Source organism: Mytilus edulis, chromosome 9 (genome assembly GCF_963676685.1).
Source record: "Mytilus edulis chromosome 9, xbMytEdul2.2, whole genome shotgun sequence".
Classification (NCBI taxonomy): Eukaryota; Metazoa; Mollusca; class Bivalvia; order Mytilida; family Mytilidae; genus Mytilus; species Mytilus edulis.
This window is the reverse complement of record NC_092352.1, coordinates 79126040-79132098: the sequence shown is the minus strand read 5'-3', so window position 1 is coordinate 79132098 and position 6059 is coordinate 79126040.

Genomic DNA, 6059 nt, shown 5'->3' with positions numbered 1-6059 from the left:
AAATTCATGTTTGTTTTTTGAAATAATTTTATTAAATATATCATCCTTTCCACTCATCCTTTCGTGAAAAAAAAAATTTCTTCTTTGAAATCATACCACTTCTCCTTTCTTTTACCTTTAATGCATGTTGTTTAATAATAAACATTTATTTTGAAGTGCATTTTGGAAGTTCTTGATAAATTGCATGCATATATTGGTGATTTTGAATCTGTTCAAAGTTTTGATTTTTCTACCCTATATACCACTTTGCCTCATATTCTTATTAAGAAAAAATTCACATCCCTAATTAACTGGGCATTTAAAAAGTCGGAATGCGAGTACATATGTTCAAACTCTTTTAGATCATTTTTTAGTAGCAATAAACAAAAGAACTATGTCAATTGGACATGCTTTGATACTATTTATGCACTTGAATTTTTACTTGATAACATTTTTGTTCGCTTTGGAGATTCCGTATATCGTCAAGTTATTGGAATTCCAATGGGGACTAACTGTGCACCACTTATTGCGGACCTGTTTTTGTATTGTTATGAGTTACAATTTATGACTAAAATTAGCAAAGACCCATCAAAACAACATTTGATACAAAAATTTAACAATACTTTTAGATATTTGGATGATATATTGGCTCTAAATAATGACGACTTCAGTATGTATACTAAAGAAATTTATCCTGTAGAACTTACTTTAAATAAAGCTAATGATAACAATGACCACTGCCCTTTCCTCGATCTTGATATCTATATCATAAACGGGAAGCTTAATACAAAAATTTATGATAAAAGAGATGATTTTTCATTTCCTATTGTTAATTATCCATTTTTAGATGGTGACGTTCCCTTGTCACCGTCTTATGGTGTTTATATATCTCAACTTGTACGATTCGCTCGTGTATGTAACAATGTATTAGATTTTAGCGAGAGAAATTTATGTATTACTGAAAAATTATTACACCAGGGTTTTCGATATCACAAACTGGTCAAAACATTTACTAAATTTTATCACCGGTATAAGGAAATAATTCGTAAATATAACTCAACATGCAGACATCTTATACGTTCAGGTATTTCACATCCAAAATTTTATGGAAATATTCTTTATAAAGCACAAAAATGTCAGTATTCTCCTCAGAAACTAACAAAACCTTTAAATAGACTTATTAAAAGGGGATATAGTTACGATACTGTTGTCAGGTCATTAAAGATTGCATATTTTGGCTTTAACATTGATTCACTGATAGGGTCTTTGCATCGGAACTAAACACATTTATTTCTAAAAAAACAGTTGTTGGCATGACACGGGTTATGTTCTTCTCATATATTTTATGATAGTATGATACTAAACCCCTAACGGGAGGGATTGTACCTGATATTCATATGATGAAGACATAATCTTTCTATCAGTTTAATTGAGGTCTGGAGCTGGCATGTCAGTTAACTGCTAGTAGTCTGTTGTTATTTATGTATTATTGTCATTTTATTTATTTTCTTTTGTTACATCTTTTGACATCAGACTCGGACTTCTCTTGAACTGAATTTTAATGTGCGTATTGTTATTCTTTTACTTTTCTACATTGGCTAGAGGTATAGGGGGAGGGTTGAGATCTCATAAACATGTTTAACCCCGCCGCAATTTTGCGCCTGTCCCAAGTCAGGAGCCTCTGGCCTTTGTTAGTCTTGTATGATTTTAAATTTTAGTTTCTTGTGTATAATTCGGAGTTTAGTATGACGTCCATTATCACTGTACTATTATGCATATTTTAGGGGCCAGCTGAAGGACACCTACGGGTGCGGGAATTCTCGCTACATTGAAGACCCATTGGTTGCCTTCGGCTGTTGTTTGCTCTATGGTCGGGTGGTTGTCGCTTTGACATATTCACCATTTCCTTTCTCAATTTTATTGTGTACTTGCATAATCGGAAATTTATAGAAAAAAAAATCAAAAGGGAGCTAATGTCAATAGATTAAAAGTTTCATGAACATTTGCGAAATCGTTTCGATTTTTGTCCGACATGTTGATAACGACAATCGAACGGACGGATGGTCTGACTTCTGTATAACTTAACTCGTCTCATAAACGGGCGGATAAAAAGACACTTGTCATCTTATTATTTTGTGCTTGTAGTAGTACAAACACAGTTGATTCCTTTTTCTTTTTAGTACAAACTGAAAGATGAAGTCCAACTTATTGTTATAAAAAAAGAAGGCCAACTTAGAAATAAATATCATGATTAAGAAACAAATTCTCAATAAAAAATGATTCAGATTGGACAGTAAGGAAGTCTGTCTTACTTCTTAGCGACATCTTACTTTATTAACAGTTATTATATTTAGGATTTGAAACATACTCCTTAAAACTTCTCACAAAGACTGATAAGATCGATTTATTGATTGGTTGGTAGTTAACGCAAAAGATGGACGAACGATACGAGAGGGACAGTCACAGTCATAGATTGAAAATAAACTGACAACACCATGGCTAAAAATAAAAAGACAGACAGACAAATATAGTACAGAAGATACAACATAGAAAACTAAAGACTAAGCAACACGAACCCCACAAAAAAAAACCGGGGGTGGTCTCAGGTGCTCCGGAAGGGTAAGCAGATCCTGCTCCACATGTTGCACCCAACATGTTTCTTTTGTTATTACAAATCTGGTAAATAGTCTAATTCGGTAGGTCACATTCAGTACTACTGTGCTATTTCAAAGCGGTCAGTTTTTAGTCTTAGGCAGCCGGTATGCCGGAAAAGATCCACCGACCTTTGTGCATTGGAAACATTACTAGATTAGAGTCATATGCACTCCGCACCTCAAAATCTTTTTTTTACCAAATTTTGGTCTCAAAGCAAAAACTAAATAGTTTTAGGGACAACATCAAAAGCCCAATATGTAGGATACCGTAAAAATGTAATTCGCATAGTTTATACCTGTAAATTATGTGTTTTTTTTTTTAAATTAAGGTAAGAGGGGGCTGATTATCAGTAATATAACTATGTCATGTAATTTTCCTCCTGTAATTGATATGTTTCCCTCGGTTTTAGTTTGTAACCGGATTTTTTTTCTCTCATTCGATTTATGTCTTTCGAACAGCGGTATACTAACTACTATTGCCTATATTTATAACACATTTCAACTACAAATTGATGTACATAATGTAGCTCCTAACTTGGATACAATTTAAAGACCCATTGATGGCCTTCGGCTGTTGTCTGCTCTATGGTCGGGTTGTTGTCGCTTTGACACATTCCCCATTTCCTTTCTCAATTTTATTAAGATTAGCTAAAAAGTCTTAAATAAAATAATACTCATGATCAGGTATGTATAAAACAAAACTACTAAATTTCAAAAGGAATTAAATAAATTAAGGAACACTAAGAAATAATAGAAGGGCAAGCAATGAACAAAGGACAAACCCGGGCACAGATAAAACACAAAACGAAAAACCATATTAAGACAAATAACACTGAAAACTTGAAATAAATAAGAAACCTATATCCCGAAAAAAAACAGGGGCTACGTCCGAAGGAGAACAGAACTTACTTCTTGCAAAACACTCGCCGTGAAAACAAAATGATATGAAGACAAGCTTTTGGTTTTGAAATTTCCTACATGAGGCATTTGCCTCAATGTAGTTACGGCCCTGTAACAAAAGTGAGGTTAGTGTTCCTGAGACAATATACCTCGAATGTAATGAAACCCATTTTCAGACATTTCAAGTATATATATATATATATATTATATTCAATTATTATAGATGGCCTAACAATGTAATTTTAACACACTATTTAGTATGTAAATACATGTATAAGAATGTTTAAAATATTTACAAAATGATGAAAATAAACGCAATATTTCGCTAGACCAACTAGCTTTATCAAGCGTGCATCTATCCAGGTGAAATGTAGATGATAAGAAACTTTTGCAGCTCAACGTCTATGTTGCACTTAACTGCCTTAAAAATAAGAAAATTTTGCAGCTCAATGTCTATGAGCAATTGAATTTAGCTGCTTTGAAAATAAGAAAATTTTGCAGCTCAATGTATATGTTGTATTGGATTTAGCTACCTTAAAAATACATAATTGGTAGTTGAAGTTAGCAACGTTCATTGGCCAATATTACGGGATAAAAAGGACGATGCTTTGTTTTAAATTATTCTTTATCTTTCCTGTATCTTTTTTCGTCTTTTTCGTTAAGACCATCAGGTTCTAAAGTGTGGAGTTGGTGGATCCAAAAGTTTTCTCTTCTCCTTCTCGCCGTGGTGTCCCACTCGGTGTTGACTTCTATAATTTGGAAAGTAACATTATCAAAAGGATGTTTCGTTGAACGAAGGTGTCTTGTGAGAGGACAGTTTTTGTTGGTTTTGTACGATGAACGATGGTTATTGAGCCGAATATTAAATTTGTCCATTGTTTCTCCCACATACTGAATGCCACAAGTGTCACATGTTAATATATAAATTGAGTTCTCCGTTTTACAGTTGGAATTAGAGTAGATGGTATAATTTTGTTTAGTAACGGAGCTGATGAAAGAACTGCTTGTATTGGCAGCTTTACAACACAAACAATTCCTTCGACCACATTGTTTGTAGCAACCGGGCGATGGATTAGGCTGCTTTGCTAATACAGATGTCACTAATTTGTCACGGATGTTTTTAGGTCTTCTGAAGGCCATGACTGGTGGTGATGAAAATACTTTTTTTTAGATTTAAATCATTTTCTATAATTTTCCAATGCTTCTGAACAATGGATGACACATTTTTAACATCAGGATGGTAAGTGAGTACAAGGGGTGTTCTGTTAGCTTCTTTATTCTTATCTTTGTACTCAAGAAGTTCTTGGCGACTAGTTTTGTTTGCTCTTTCGAAAGCGCTATCAATGAGGATACAATAACAACAACATTCAATTGCTCATAGACATTGAGCTTCAAAATTTTCTTATTTTTAAGGCAGTTAAGTGCAACATAGATATTGAACATTGTAAATACGTTAGTGACACATCTCCATTAATCCCGATAGGGAGTGTACACGGATTCCACTGTACCCTCGCAGCTCTCGAGGGGTGCTCCGTAAACGGAGGGATCTACGTACATACATACATACATACATACATAGACGTTGAGCTGCAAAAGTTTCTTATCATCTACATTTCACCTGGATAGATGCACGCTTGATAAAGCTAGTTGGTCTAGCGAAATATTGCGTTTATTTTCATCATTTTGTAAATATTTTAAACATTCTTATACATGTATTTACATACTAAATAGTGTGTTAAAATTACATTGTTAGGCAATCTATAATTTTATTTGTGTAATTGAATTAATCTCTGTACTGATTAATCCACACTCCCTTAGATTTGTATGTGATGTGCTGCTATTTATAGGCACTTATATTCAAATAATATTTATACTTTTATTGTTAAAAGATTTGGGATTTTTTTTTTTAAAACATGAATTTAATGAAGGATCTGGTGCCATCTTATTTTCGAATAGATTTTAGAAAATGGCTTAAAAGCTTAAAAACCCTGCCACATTCTGTATGTATGTGCCTGTAATAAAAAGGTTGTCGTTTGTTTATGTGTTACATATTTGTTTTTGGTTCATTTTTTTGTACATATATTAGGCCGTTACTTTTCTCGTTTGAATTGTTTTACATTGTCATTTCGGTGCTTTTTATAAATAGCTGACTATGCGGTATGGGCTTTACTCGTTGTTGAAGACCGTATGGTGACCTAGAGTTGTTAGTTTTTGTGGAGAGTTGTCTTGTTGGCAATCATACTACACCTTCTTTTTTATATTAAAAGACCTGTTGAGTTATTTATTTTCAATACATTGAATTTGTAAAAGAGGGACGAAAGATACTAAATGGACAGTCAAACTCATAAATCGAAAATAGACGGACAACGCCATGGCTAAAAATGAAAAAGACAAACAGACAAATAATAGTACACATGACACAACAAAGAACACTGAAGAATAAACAACACGAACACCCCAAGTAAGTCAGGTTATGTCAGGTTATTTATTTTCAAATTACCACAGAACAAACCGTTTATTTTTGTG